We start from the raw sequence: 14169 nt of genomic DNA on the forward strand, positions 1-14169 counted from the left end.
GTTCTTCTCCGTATCACTTTAAATATGATGCAGCAATTCTCATTGGGAGCCCCAAATGCCAACATCCTTTCACGACACAACCCACTGATTTCCCAAGATTTGGCCTATTAGAAACAGACTAAGAAATTAATAAGCTCTTATCTATTTTAATAAGAAATTAATAAGCTCTATCTCAAAGTGCACATTTTCATTTTTTACTTCTACTAAGATGATATGAGAGACAGACCTTAAGGTCCACCCTGGCTCAGGTAGCAGTACTGCACACAAGGCGTGGCAGATGCTGTCGCTGTTACTCAGCACTCAGAACTGGGCAGAAGCAGCAAGGAATTTGCAGTCCCTTGCATCTTACAAGTTAAGGAGCATTTGAAAGGCATCACAAGCTTTTCTGTTCCTTCAGGAGCAGTCAGGCCAGTGCCCCTAACCCTAGGAAGGTCACAAACTGCTAAGTTACAAACTACTGACCAGCCTCCGTCACTAATTCAACTGGCGACAGGTTTGGTTGATTTGCACTTGTAATCATGCAGGCTGCTGTGCAGCACTAGTAATATGAGAACTAATGAAGCAGCAGCTGCTTTGCTCAAATTATTCCCCATCCTTCCCTTCCAGTGGTTGCCTGACTTAAAAAGAGAGGCCCTGAAGGCACAGAGCATGCTGGATTCCCAAGGCCCATGTATCAGGTCATCCCTTATGCAGCCGTCATCCCTGTCTAACTCTTGCTGCAACATCCAGCAAAATCCACAGCTACTTCTGAATTATTTTGACATATCATTACCTTTACAATACAGCTTAGATTTCAAGCACAGCCTTTAAGCACAGGTTGATTTATAGGCATACAGGCATATGTTCTTTCCACCAAAAAGAAACAACTTGCTTTCTTTATTAATCAGTCTTTCCAAAGACGTTGAGATGTAACTAAATAATTCAATACAGTATCAGGAAGGGAGTACTGAAGGACTGGAGGCCTCTTTTCTAAAAGAAAACTGCAGCTAGGACCTGAGGCATGGGACATAAATTTAATACTTATTTTGATAACTTTAAGGCAAATAAACTTTCCTTTGCAAATACTGGCTTACCGAATAGGCATGCAAATACTCCAGGGTAAACACTCAATACAGCACATGGAAAGTATGAGTTATGAATATACTACAAAATAATAGGAGCAGATGTGTATCTCTGGTGTTCATTGGAACAGTGAGCCCTCTGACTGCAGACATGCAGCCACTTGGACATTTTTGGTCTGTGTTTGTTTATACCACTGGAAAAGCACAGAGTGAAAGAATGGATAGCCAGTCAGTGTACAAGGATGAGACAAATGATGCTATGAGCAAAACCTACATGCTCCAGGAAAAAATGCTTGCAGCCTGAAGGGGAAGTACAGGATGGCATAGTTTCCAGACTAAAACAGAGGTTATACCACAGAGGTTACACCAATGAGTGAAAAGCAGAGCAGCAAAGCAAGACATCAAACTTTTCTGTCACACAAAGAATCACAGAATCACTAAGGTTGGAAAAGACATACAAGATGTTTGAGTCCAACCATTAACCCAGCAGCACTGTGTTCACCACTAAAGTGTACTCTCAAGTGCCACATCCACACTCCTTTTGAATCATCTGTATATCTCCTACACCATCATCTATTTCACTCCTGATTTTGGCACTCTATGTCTGTGACCTTGGAGCAGAAAACAACTCTTAGACTAAAAGCCCAGGAGATGCATTTCTTGGTGTAAACTACTTAATAACGCCAGATTTACTGGCTTCCTCCTCTGACCAAATAACTTGAGAATAAATTTGATTCACAGTACTTTTCACTAACACAAAACAGGCCAACAAAAATCTCACACAAATCTCTTAAAAAGTCGGTTATTCTGGAAGAAGGAATCTTATAAGTCCTCTAATCACCTAGCTAGCAAAGTCATCCCATACTCATACACATCAACACCTTTCAACAAGTTTATAATTGTATGCAGAACCCTCATATAATATATATGTTACATTTATATGATGTGTGTGTGTGTGTGTGTAAATATATATATGTATGCACACCTAAGGGGAAGGTGCAAAGAGGATGCAGCCAGGCTCTTGCCAGTGGTGCCCAGTTCCAGGATCAGAAGCAATGGGCACAAACTCTAATGGAAGAGCCTCTCTCTGAACAACAGGGAACACTTTGTCAATATGAGGGTGGCCTAGCACTGGCACAGGCTGACCACAAAAGTTGTGAAGTCTCCATCTCTGGAGATCCTAGGCCCTGATTGAGCTGGGGAAACTGTATAAACTGACCTCCAGAGGTCCATTCCATTTCAGACATTCTGTGGTTCTGTAACTCTGTGATTTTTTGTACACTAAATAGTGATATAATGAAAGTCTGGGTCTTGCAAGTGTAGGAGAGGAAGTATTTGGAGAAAAAGCAGTTTTTTAGAAAAATCCAGAGCTAAATGAGCTTACAAAATTCAGGGTCTGAAATTCCTTAACACTTGTTTCTTTAAAAATATATAATTGGGTTAATGCAATAGATAATCTGATACTGAGCAGAGAACTAACACATAAGTCATAAGGCACTTGTCTTTTTGACTTTTAAAGTAATATACTCATGATAGATCAGTATTACTTGAAGAAAACTAGAAAAAAATATCACTATGCAATATCACTTTTAAAGTGAAAAAAATACATACAGCTATTGTTCCTTAAATATAAAATAGCAGGAACACAAACAAAAGTAAAACTGTATTTCTAAAGTGTACGTAAGAGAAATCTCCCCCATGAAAATAAGGATGGAGTGAAGGGCAGTGAGAGGTATCCCTTCCACAGCCATAAAAAAATGGAAGGGGTAAATGCTTCTGCTATACTTTGATAGCTTATCAGGAGATTTAGAATCCTTTGTTTTAAAACATTTTCTTCTTCCTGTAATTAACGTTGACTTCAATGCTTCAACACTTGTTTGTAACTTTATGTCTGATTTTTTACATCTTTCATCTCTAAATATTTATTTTAAAACATTTACAAACTGATCAGTAATGCACTCTGCTGAATGTTCTGAGAACACATAATTAATACAAAACCTTGACTCTAATGTAAGACTTGATACTTCAAAGACCCACTTCTGACTGCATTTTATTATACTCATGTAGCTATTACCTGTATTCTGTCCATCTCCACCTGGGTATTCTTAGATTTGGTAATCTTGTCCATGTTTCCTTAGGCTGCTCCTGATGTATTATTGGTATTCTAGGCCCCATTATGCTGATTTGTGAACAGTGTTTTCCAGTGCTCATTTGTTGGACTGGGCTGAACAGGGCAACCTTTACATTGCCCTGTCATTGTTATTGACAGGGCACCTACTGCACATGGTGGCTGTTTATAGGAACCCACACAAATCATGTGAAAAACAGTTAAACCTTGGCTCCCCTAGTCCTTACATTTCTACAGTACATGCCTTGAGCCCAGACCTCCTGTCTCCTCTGTGCAGAGCATGCAGGTTGTGGGGCTGATGCAGATGGACTCTGATGTCATCTGGTGAAGCTCCCCTGCCTTTGCCCTCTGCCCTCGCTCTCCTGTTCTGCAGCACAGGTGTGCCTTTGCAGGCAGCTGCACAATCCTATGGTGCCAATACAAATACATACTGAGAGCTATGGAGTGGCTCTGTTAGGGCTGATGTGTTTGTTTTGCCAGGTGATGCACATTTGTGGTATTAACTGAACTTTGAGAAGAAGCAAAAACCTTCAGGGAAATCATGCAAGAAGGAGTGCTTTTTCTCATCTTGAACTTTCCACTGTAATAATGTTTTTCTCATTTACCACAGAATGTTCAGAACCAACTGGGAGAAGTTTTTAAGATGTTTGTCTTGTCAGAATAAATTTCTTCAGTGAGTTTATAACTAGTTCTGCACTGGACTATTATAAGCAATATTAGTTCACCTTTGACAGGCATCTCAAATTTGATACAATTTTTTAAAATTAAGGTCTTTCATACTTTTTGCTATAAAGAGCATGTTGCTTTCTTTTTCAGATTAAAAATATTTAAAGTAACCGACCATTTGCAAACAGAATACCAAATTTGACTTTGCATTATAGTAAGCAAAACAGCAGCAATGCCCATTCATTCTGAGATGCTTTAGAGGTCAAGGAAATAAAGTGCTTCTGTTTCAGACTTAAATTACGATGGGGCTGCTCAGCCAGAGACCAAAACCTAGTTTAAACTAAATTTAAAATAGGGGAAAAAAAAAAAAAAAAGAAAAACAGGAAAATAAGCAATCAGTGTTGCCTTTTCTGAAGGTGATAAGTTAGCATGTTCGGTCCTTTCGCCGCGAGCTTTAAGCCCTTTGCTGCCGGGAGGCGGGCGCTGCGCGCCGCTGTGCCGGAGCGTCTGTGCGGAGGAAGAGCGGCCCCGAGCGGCCGCACGGAACTGCCGCGTCCTGCGGGCATCCCCAAAACCACCTGCTGGCACCATTCAACAGCTCCCAGTCGCCAAAAACAACAACAAAACAAAACAAAAGTATTTACTTTTAAACCACCACTTTGTAGAAACATCTCTTTTCAGTTCTCCATTCAGACCTCAGAGAAAGTTCCACATTAGGCTCAAAAGTGTGGGTGTGAATTTGGTATCTATTTTGGGAAAACACGTGGAAGCCTGGAAATTTAAACCTGAATCCAGCAGAAGGCAAAGGAAATTAATTAGGTGTGCACATACAAAAGGTCTGGAAATAGCACTGCTTACTGAGTCATTTTAATATCTGTGTTTTCATAGGGCTTGGTTACACAGCCTACTACAGCGCACCACTCCCATGGCTAAGGGTTAGTATTCTTCATGTCTTGCTAGTTTTTCTTAGGAAAAAATGCTGCTTTGTCTCTCCTCAGTTTTTCTGCTACCCAGCTGCTCTGCTCAGTGAGGTCTCACAACTTGCTTATGAAAGGTGAAGTCCTCTTTGACAAATTGCATTTTTTGAAAGAACCAAGCTTGCTAGGCTGTCAGACTGAGACAGCTGGAATGAGGGATTTTTCAAAATGTTCAGGAATGATAGACAAATTATGTCATGAAATAACATCATATTGAGGCACAGCATTGTAATATATAAATTCTCATGAAATTACAACAATGCAAGCATTCTTGCCTGGGAACAGTCTTCACAATTTTAAACCTACCCCAGAAACTACACTGATTTGATTGCAATCCAGTTTTATCTTCTGATGGATTCTGCATCATCATATGGAAAGTCACACAGAAAATGCATGGATTCCTATAAAACAGTACTTTATATAACGTAGAAAAAGTCTTTTACAATATTTTGCCTGCTCAGCAATCATGCTAACACACAGCAGAATTCACTGAAGGAGATTTTTACAATCCCTCATAAACAGAGAAGGAAATTAAATATTTTAATGCTGTTATATGAAGTGATTATCCTTCATCATCTGGGAAAATGCTCTGAGTTTGGGTCATCTAATTCCACTGGATACAGCAGAATTTAACGGAAGTTTTTGTAGAGGTTGTGATATTCCAAGAAATCAGTCTTATAAAAGAGTAAATTATTCCACAGATCCATGCTAAGGCTAAAGGTTAAATTCCATCACAACAGATAACAGTATTCTAAAACCTGCTTGGCGCAGTTGAAACTAGTATAACACAAGCTACAAACATAAGTTATTCGAGAGGATCTGATATAGGTTAAGGAATGTAGAGGAACTCCTAATAATGACCACTTCTCTGGGGCTCATTCCTCATCATACAACATTAAAGGGCAATTGGTGACATCAAAATGCAAAACAAGGGTAAAGGGATTGTTTCAGCTGAAATAATATTATTCCAAGGGCTACAACCTCAAACAGTGCATATGCACCTTACTCAGACTGGGGGAAGACATTTCCCCACAAGCCACTCTTCAGAGAATTCTGGCACTTTCAACAGACTCTCTGGCACTAGACACTGGTGAAACAGGACACCAAATCTCAGGTTTGGCACAGTGTAGCAGCTCCTACATTCCTAAAATTCCTGTTTAGTCTGTGAAAATTGGATCTAACCAAACGCTCCTGCTGGGCTTACAAAAACAAGGATGAAGTCTAAATTAGGCAGTAGAGTTTGGCAGCTGTATTTAAAGCTGAGCTATGTGTAAGCTCAAAGCAAAATTCTACAAATAGTGGTGCTTCTACTGTCTTGGAAGAACACATGCAACTTCAATGGTCAGTGTAGGCACAACTACAGAATTGTGTGAAATTGTTTATCAATGCAGCCCCAAATAAAAAAATGAAAAAATAAAAAAAAGAAACCAAAAAAACTCATACCATTTACTCTATAAAATTCAATGTAGGGTTTGAAATGAATTTCAGAAACTATTTGTACTACCTATATATTTCACGATGCATACAGAATTTAAAAGTTGCCTTCACAATCTAGCCCATTAATTCCAGCCACTAGAAATTAAAACTATGAATAAATAGATGAAAATAGATTATACAAAGATTGAGGCCACCTGTCATGTCAATACCTGTGTTCTCAGAGAGGAAATGCTTGAAAGACAAACCCCAGAAACTTATATTGAGTACAAAACTCTTTCCATTTTTTGTCAAACGATTTCAAATGTGAATGAAATCTTATAGTCTACAGACTGTATCTGAACTAGATAGAATGAGACTGTCTGTGCTACAGTCCCCACCATGATTCATGGAAAGAGTCATCCAGGCTAGTGCTACATCCATACACTTTTTGGGGGGTTGTTAGTCATTCAGCTGGCAAAGTAATGCAATGTATCTGTTCTGCATTCCCTCCTTGTAGAAAAGCTGGCTCACATAACAGTATTTCTTACTATGAATATAAACACAATGTGAGCAGGAAATTCTCCCTGTGTAAATAGTTATTTCAGTATTGCATTAAGAGATCCTTCCTTTGTACCACGATGTACCTACAAATCTTACTATTGACCATTATACCAGGTATTGTACAATTGAATAATTGCAAGGCAACTTCTGACCCAAAGAGTATACTGTTAAAGACTGAAATGAAAAATAATAACATCATTAGGGTTAACGTGATTATGTATCTTCAAAGCATCTTTAGATTATATATAAACAAGAAGAAACAGAAAACAAAACTATTTGTTTTGTAACTATCAAAGCAATAAACATTTTTATATGTTTAATAAATATAAAAGAGAAGTCAGCAATACAGTTTTGAACTTCCTGAGACATTTTTTCCATTTTTATCAGTTCAGTTTTCTTTTTACCTCTGAAGTGGGAAATCTTTATCAAAACTGGCAAAACCATCTTTGACTCATGTTATTCCTTCTGAAGCATTTTGATAGGATTAAGCAAATATCAGTGTGGGGTAAAATTAAGCATTCATGGTTTTCTTCATTTTTTTAAATGCAGATTTTATGTGAAGGTATGAGATTTTACACTAAAAAAAGCAGATGACAAACACAGAGAGAGAAATAACAAAAGATGGATAGATATGTGCTTCTCAGATATCTTTAAATCTACTCATAGAAATTTAAGCCTGGAAGTTAAAGCTGAGCATAAATATTCTAACTAAATTTTGAAATAATTTCCCCAAAGCCTCCACAAATATGTCAAAAGTTTGTTATAACTATGTATGCACAACAGCTCCATTACATATGCACAACAGCTCCATTACAGGTGCCATGTGATTTCCAAAACAGACTATTTTGCATGTTCTCATAACCAGGAGAACAGACGAATGCCACTTTTCCATTTTTCTAACGTTCTTTTTTTTAATCAACTTTTGCAGGTATTTTTTTCCATGTTCCCTGGACAAGAGTCTTTTTTTTCCTAGTTAAAAGACCAATTTTAAACCCCAAGACATTAAAGCACTGGAAGGAAAAGAAAATGGTATGAAAATGTCTTCGAAAATCCTTTCAAATTTCAATTCCAAGCTTAGATGTAGCTTTTCCACATGTAATCAAAAGCATTCAGGTGTCTGCTCTCAGAGAATTTAGCAGAGAATTGCATTCTTACTATCAGCAAGTTGCAGTCCTTCCAAGTGCTTTGTGCAGTGACCTTAACAACTCAGAGGGCTGAGGAATTGAGGATTCTGACTGAAGCAGGCTCTGACTTCATGAAGCATGGTCTGAATTCTCAAAGTATTTAAAACCAGCACTTACTAACTGCAATGTAGTGAGCATCATTACACTCCACTATTTCTGAATTTAATTTTTTATTTCCTCTCTTCAAATAGAATTGAATATAATCAGTTGAAAGGATATTATCAAAAGAGGCATCAAAGAGTAACATTTTTAAAATAAACAGTATTAACTTGTCATAACTTGGTGTTAATAAAAAAATCAGGTTATTACAGTGTAGAAAACACAGAGTAAATATGAAGTACATAGGGAGAGGAAATATGTTGGAAGTTTACTTTGAATATAAAAGGAAATAGTATTAAGAAGAACATGTTCAGTAAAGAATATTTATTACAACATCATGCATCTTTTTATTTTGTATGGCTCTTTTATGACAAAGTCCAATATGCAAGCCTTGGCAGAAAAATAACCCCTATTAAAATATTTGTAGTTGTAATTTCATTTATCTGAAAGTATCCCTTTATATTTTAAGGACCCCGTTTGGGTGCCAAAAATAGGCATCTAGTACCATTTGAAACAGCTTATTATTTTTGAGATAGCCACATGTCAGATATGACATATGTCTTCTTGGGACAGCAGTTGGAGGGCAGATAGGACAGCATTTTGGAAGCTTAAGACCATGTATGTTAAATGTCACTATTTATCTATATCTGGTCAATTGATTCCAATTTGAGTCACACAAATAATTGAGAATAATTACGAACTGAAGTTTCTCAATCAGGCAATAAGGAAGCAATTCTATGTACATAAATGAATAACAAGCCACTATAAAGAGGGTTATAATTAAAGACGATACTGCATGAAGTTTGAAAGTCTAATTAGAAGTCTAAAATTGTTTCCTGATAAATGTGTGAGTTCTATTTCATCCCCAATTAGTCTAAACTTTTCAGTTAAACCACCTCTGATTATTTTTAAACCTATAATTGAAGACTCTCATCAGCAAATTTCCAGATTTAAGCAGTAAGCAACTGCACCTCTTCACTCTTGTGTTCAAGATAATCCTCCATAAGAATGAGGATGGTTGGATATTAGAAAAAGGTTTTTCACCCAGAGGATGGTTGGGCACTGGAACAGGCTCCCCAGGGAAGTGGTCACACCACCAGCCTCATAGAGCTCAAGAAGTGTTTCAATGCTCTCAGGCCCACAGTGTAACTCTTGAGGATGGTGCTGTGAAGGTCCATGATTTGGACTTCGATGATCCTTGTGGGTCCCTTACAACTCAGCACATTCTGTGAAGGTAAAAATCCAATTCAAATTAAAGTATGATTTAAGAAACATTAATGTTACACTAATTCTTTCAAGGCACGCTTTTGTCTCCAGGCAATTAGCCATTCTGCCTCCCATTCATGTAGCCTTATACACTTATCCCAGTTACATTCTGCAGGCACTGGAAAGGATGCATGAGACATGAAGTTTGGTGTGCACTTCACCATAACTCAACATTTAAGTATAGTTTTGGAGCTATTTGTAATAGTAGTCCTGGTTACCATCAGCGGAGAGAAACAGACATTCTAGGACATAACACATCCTAATCTATCCCAGACATAAGATTAGAAGAACCACATATTTTCCACAGTAGACTATGAGGGGAATGTAGACAACTATCTCTAATGAAGACAACTGAGTTACAGATTATAGAGTCATAGGATGATTTGTGCTGGAAGGGATTTAAAAATCATATAGTACCAACACATCTGCCCTGGGTAGGGACACCTTCTACTGGACCTGGTTGCCCAGGACTCCATTCAGCCTGGCCTTGAACACTTCCAGGAATGAGGCATCCACTTTTTCAGGAGACCTGTTCCAGAGCCTCACACCCTCACAGGGAAGAATACCATTACGCCATTTACTCAAATAAATTCTACCTCTGCTACCAAAGAGATGTTTTAAACTGTTACAGTGAAAATTTTGCAGTTGACACATTCCTGGTTGCAGCTCTAAAGAAGACACACGTTGATTTACAAGGATGAATGAAACAAACTGCAACGCCTCTGAGGCAACTGCTGCTTTCCCTTTGGCTAAAGGATATATTATTTTCTGTCGTATTTTAAGGACCCTGGCTGTATCCATACGATACACTGAAGTAAAACCCTTTGGAGTTATTACATTCTATCAGGTAGCTAATATGTCTTTAAAAAATACTCTAAATGTGTTTACAGGCTAGAGACTAACAATCTGTCAAGTAATTCATGTTTCTGAAGTCTCTAATATGGTACATACATTTGGTAGGATTTCTTTTTCCCCAAGGAATAAAACAGCGCCAGTCCTGATTACATCATGCTAGAAAAATTGCCTCTACAGCTTCTTGGCTGCATTAAACAAATGAAACTACTGTACATTATGTAAACACTTGTAAAAATGTCAGTGGAAATTAAACAAGTTTTTTCAGCCTCTTGAGGAAGATTTCTGCAGGTATTTCTCAATATAAAGTATTAGGGCTGCCTAGAGAACCACCACTCTCACAACTTGCAGTCTGATTTCTTTCTGCACTGAAATGAGCTGAATAAAATGAAATAGTGTAGGGAAAAAAATCACTTAGGGGGCAGATATCTGCTCAGTTCTCTCCCTACAACATTCTTACACTCCCTACAAGAGCCAAACACTAAAATCCTCCTTTGTCAGTATGTGACATGAAATGAAAGGCTTTGACATGTGGTAGGACGTGACTGGGAGCAAAAAGATAATAGCAGAGAACTTAGAGGGAAAAATACAGTTGTTGCTGCCTGGGTAGAACACTGTTGGTATATCCAACCTCTGCCACGCAATACAATCTAAAATGCTAAATAAATGGATGGTGGGACAAAGTAGAGACATCCCAGCCAGGCTTTGTTAATACCCGTCAGAAGAAGGAACTCTGCACTTTCCAGCTGATAAGGCACACAGCAGCTGAAATCCTTGGACTGACACATGTCCCCATCCCAAGGTTATCTCATGTACTATATTGAGATATCTGCCCCCAGGGTACAAACACCCTCACTCGATGTGGAGATGTAGGATTAAAGTCACTCAAGCTCCTCCTAAAACATAAAGAAATATTAACAAAAGTTAGTTAAGAGTGGGGAGGAGTTGGCAGAAGGTTCCATCATAGCTTCTGGGAACAGCTGAACCCATCATAGGAACATCATTTGATAAGAACTGTGTTCTCTGCGTGATGGATGATTTTCCCAAGCTAGTTTTCAGTGGGGAATTGAACTTGTCTGTTTAGTGCTTTAAATTAGTATGCTGCTTTGAATACCTTGCTTTTGCAGTCAGATACTATCACTGGCAGTCTGTCACTATTTTATTAATGGAGAGTGTTACTCTGTAAACTGTTAACATGAGTCCTTCAAAGGGACTATCATTCCCTGGCAATGGGTGAAGGTATGAGACCCAGGAGGGGGTTTCTCTTTTTGGCACGCAACCCCAAATAAGTCAGTGAGACTACCCTCTGATCCAGCAGGACTGCTTACTGAAGGTACAGAGTGCCCCAAAGGGACACCAAGAGACAGATCAGGCACAAGGGTCTCAGCTTTCCTAGGGCACTGACAGACAAATCAAACACTAAGGGTTTGAGTCAATCTCCCCTTTTCACTGACAAAATACCAGCAATCTGCACCAACCAGGAATATCTAAGCAAGCCCAATACACTCTGTCTCTCACTCTATCTCTTGAAAATAACAGAGCATTCAACACAGCCCCAGAAGTCAGAAATTCTTATATCTTCAGTCTATAAACTTATATTTAGGATATTTATCCATGTTCTTTTCTCAAGCAGGAAAGTTATTCACAACATCCTCATTATTCACTCTCAGCTGCTGGTAGTTTAGTAGGACAGCAGAAGACAAAACTTAAATTTTTTAATTTCTTTCATGGTTTTAAATATCAGGGAGAGGAAGGAAAGATAATTTGTGGTGGGCTTTTTACAGACCCAGGTTATTATAATGATTCAGTCTTCTATGCAGGCACTAGCAGGGGGTAGAAAATATTTCTGCTAGTTTTGCCAGAAAATGAAATATTCTGTGGAACAAATTTCTCTACTACAAGAGTAGTTTAGACCATATAATTTAGTCCTTGTACCTATGTTCTCATACAAGTGACATACAGTAAATAATCCAGTATTAAAAGAGTAGCTACAAAGAAGTCAGAGCCTTCCTTTTTTATAAGGGGTCACATGGACAAGGTAAGTGGGTATAAATTAATCCTGGGGAGATTCCATTTGAACACAAGAAGAAAATTTTGCACAATGAGAAAAATCATCTGTTGGAATACTCTTCCCAGGAAAGTGGTGGATTCCCCAACAGAGGACACTCTCAAGATTTACCTGGACATGGTCCTGGGCCATCTTGTCTAGACTGTGCTTTTACCAGGAAAGGTTGGAGATCCACAAGATCCTTGAGGTCCCTCCCAACCTAGTATTTTGTGATTCTATGATTTTCAGCTAATGATGGATCTGGGGTTTTAATGATCCCTAAATAATCAAGAAACCATTTTAAACACACATTTTTAAGATTTTTTTTTTAAAGTAGCATTAGCTGTTCTTAGTATAATTGTTTTTAAAATTGAAGTTGTTATCTCTTTGGAATTTTGTAATTTCACCCTCAAACCAAGCATCTCGACATTCACAGCACTCCAAAGACCTATGAATTCTCTCCATAAAAACTGCCACTGCTGTCCAGGCTAATTTAAATTATGCCTTTTTCCTCTTAGGAGATCTTCTGAAATTAGAATCTTGTCAGTTGATTGGCAATTGGCAATAAGCCAGGATATAATTCTCTGGTATGCACCATTAAACCTCACAGTGAGGATTAATTAGTACTGCAAAAGCACTTTGGAAATGAAATGCACTGTGTACTAAATAATTATTATTTTTATTATTATAACATTGTAAGAAAATTAGCAAGTGACTAAGAGACAGTTTACAAGACCTCCCACTGAAAAATACATTAGATGACCAATTTCTAGGAGATCATCCAAATAAAATTATCCACCTCTATATACATCTAAATCTGTTTAGATGTATATAGAAGTGGATAATAAGGTTCCCTAATGGATCAGCACTGGTAATATAGCTGGGTTTGGATATGGGATCAGTGAAGAAAAAGAAATTTGCCGAGTAATTCACAAGACAGTGTTATGATTGGGTTTTCCGCCTATTATCTGCTGTAGCCATATAAATTCATATGTGGGCAAACATAATTTCTGAATATCCATGGAAGATAAGCTGCAGAACTCACTTTGACTAGTCACTTATATTTAATAAATAAATCAGCAGCTTATTCCCAAAATATTCCTTGTAACATCAAGCACAATATCTGCTCAGATCTCACAGGTTTAACACAGAATCTAGATTTTTCTTCATACTGACAAAAAACAGATTTGTCATGATTCTGACAATACCTCTCTCCTCAAAGGCTAAATGACTCACCATAGGTTTTTGCACACAATATGGACTGATTTAGACCCATCTTCATTATCCAAAATAGTACTTACCATGTCCTTAGATGCATACACAAAGCTGAATCTGTGATTTCATAATCACACTCAGCTATCACTTTGAAGACTTGCTTCATAATTATGGAAGATAGGAACCAACTTTGCCAAGAGTGGGAACTGAGACTTTGGATAGGAATCATTGGGATACTTTTGCCTACATTTCTTCAGCTAATCCTTTCCTTGTTTTCTTGCTCAGCAAAAGGAAAGGTAGCAGATTATGCATTTGCAAACTCTAATGTAATAAATGGCAGCAAGAGATGAATAAATTCACACAGTGAGACACAGTAGAATCCTGAACATAATCTGCACGAAAAACACAGTTTTGAGGCTCTGATTCAGACAGATGTTGTGCCATGTATTTTTCTTCATATTCTTCAAACTGTGTGGCTGTGCAAAAAAAAAAATGCAGAATGGCCCAATCTGTCTTTCCATTGCATAATCTAAGCCTTAGCTGCAGAAGGACTGGTATTTTCTCATTAAATAAGTATGCATAAATATAAGTTCAGCTTAGACTTTTGTATGTCTTGTGCTTTCTAACAGACAGGATGCTTTCTAAGGTATGTATTGTAAATTAATGGAAGTAGTAATCTAGTTATTTTCAGACACCT

Source organism: Motacilla alba, chromosome 3 (assembly GCF_015832195.1).
Source record: "Motacilla alba alba isolate MOTALB_02 chromosome 3, Motacilla_alba_V1.0_pri, whole genome shotgun sequence".
NCBI classification, from domain to species: domain Eukaryota; kingdom Metazoa; phylum Chordata; class Aves; order Passeriformes; family Motacillidae; genus Motacilla; species Motacilla alba.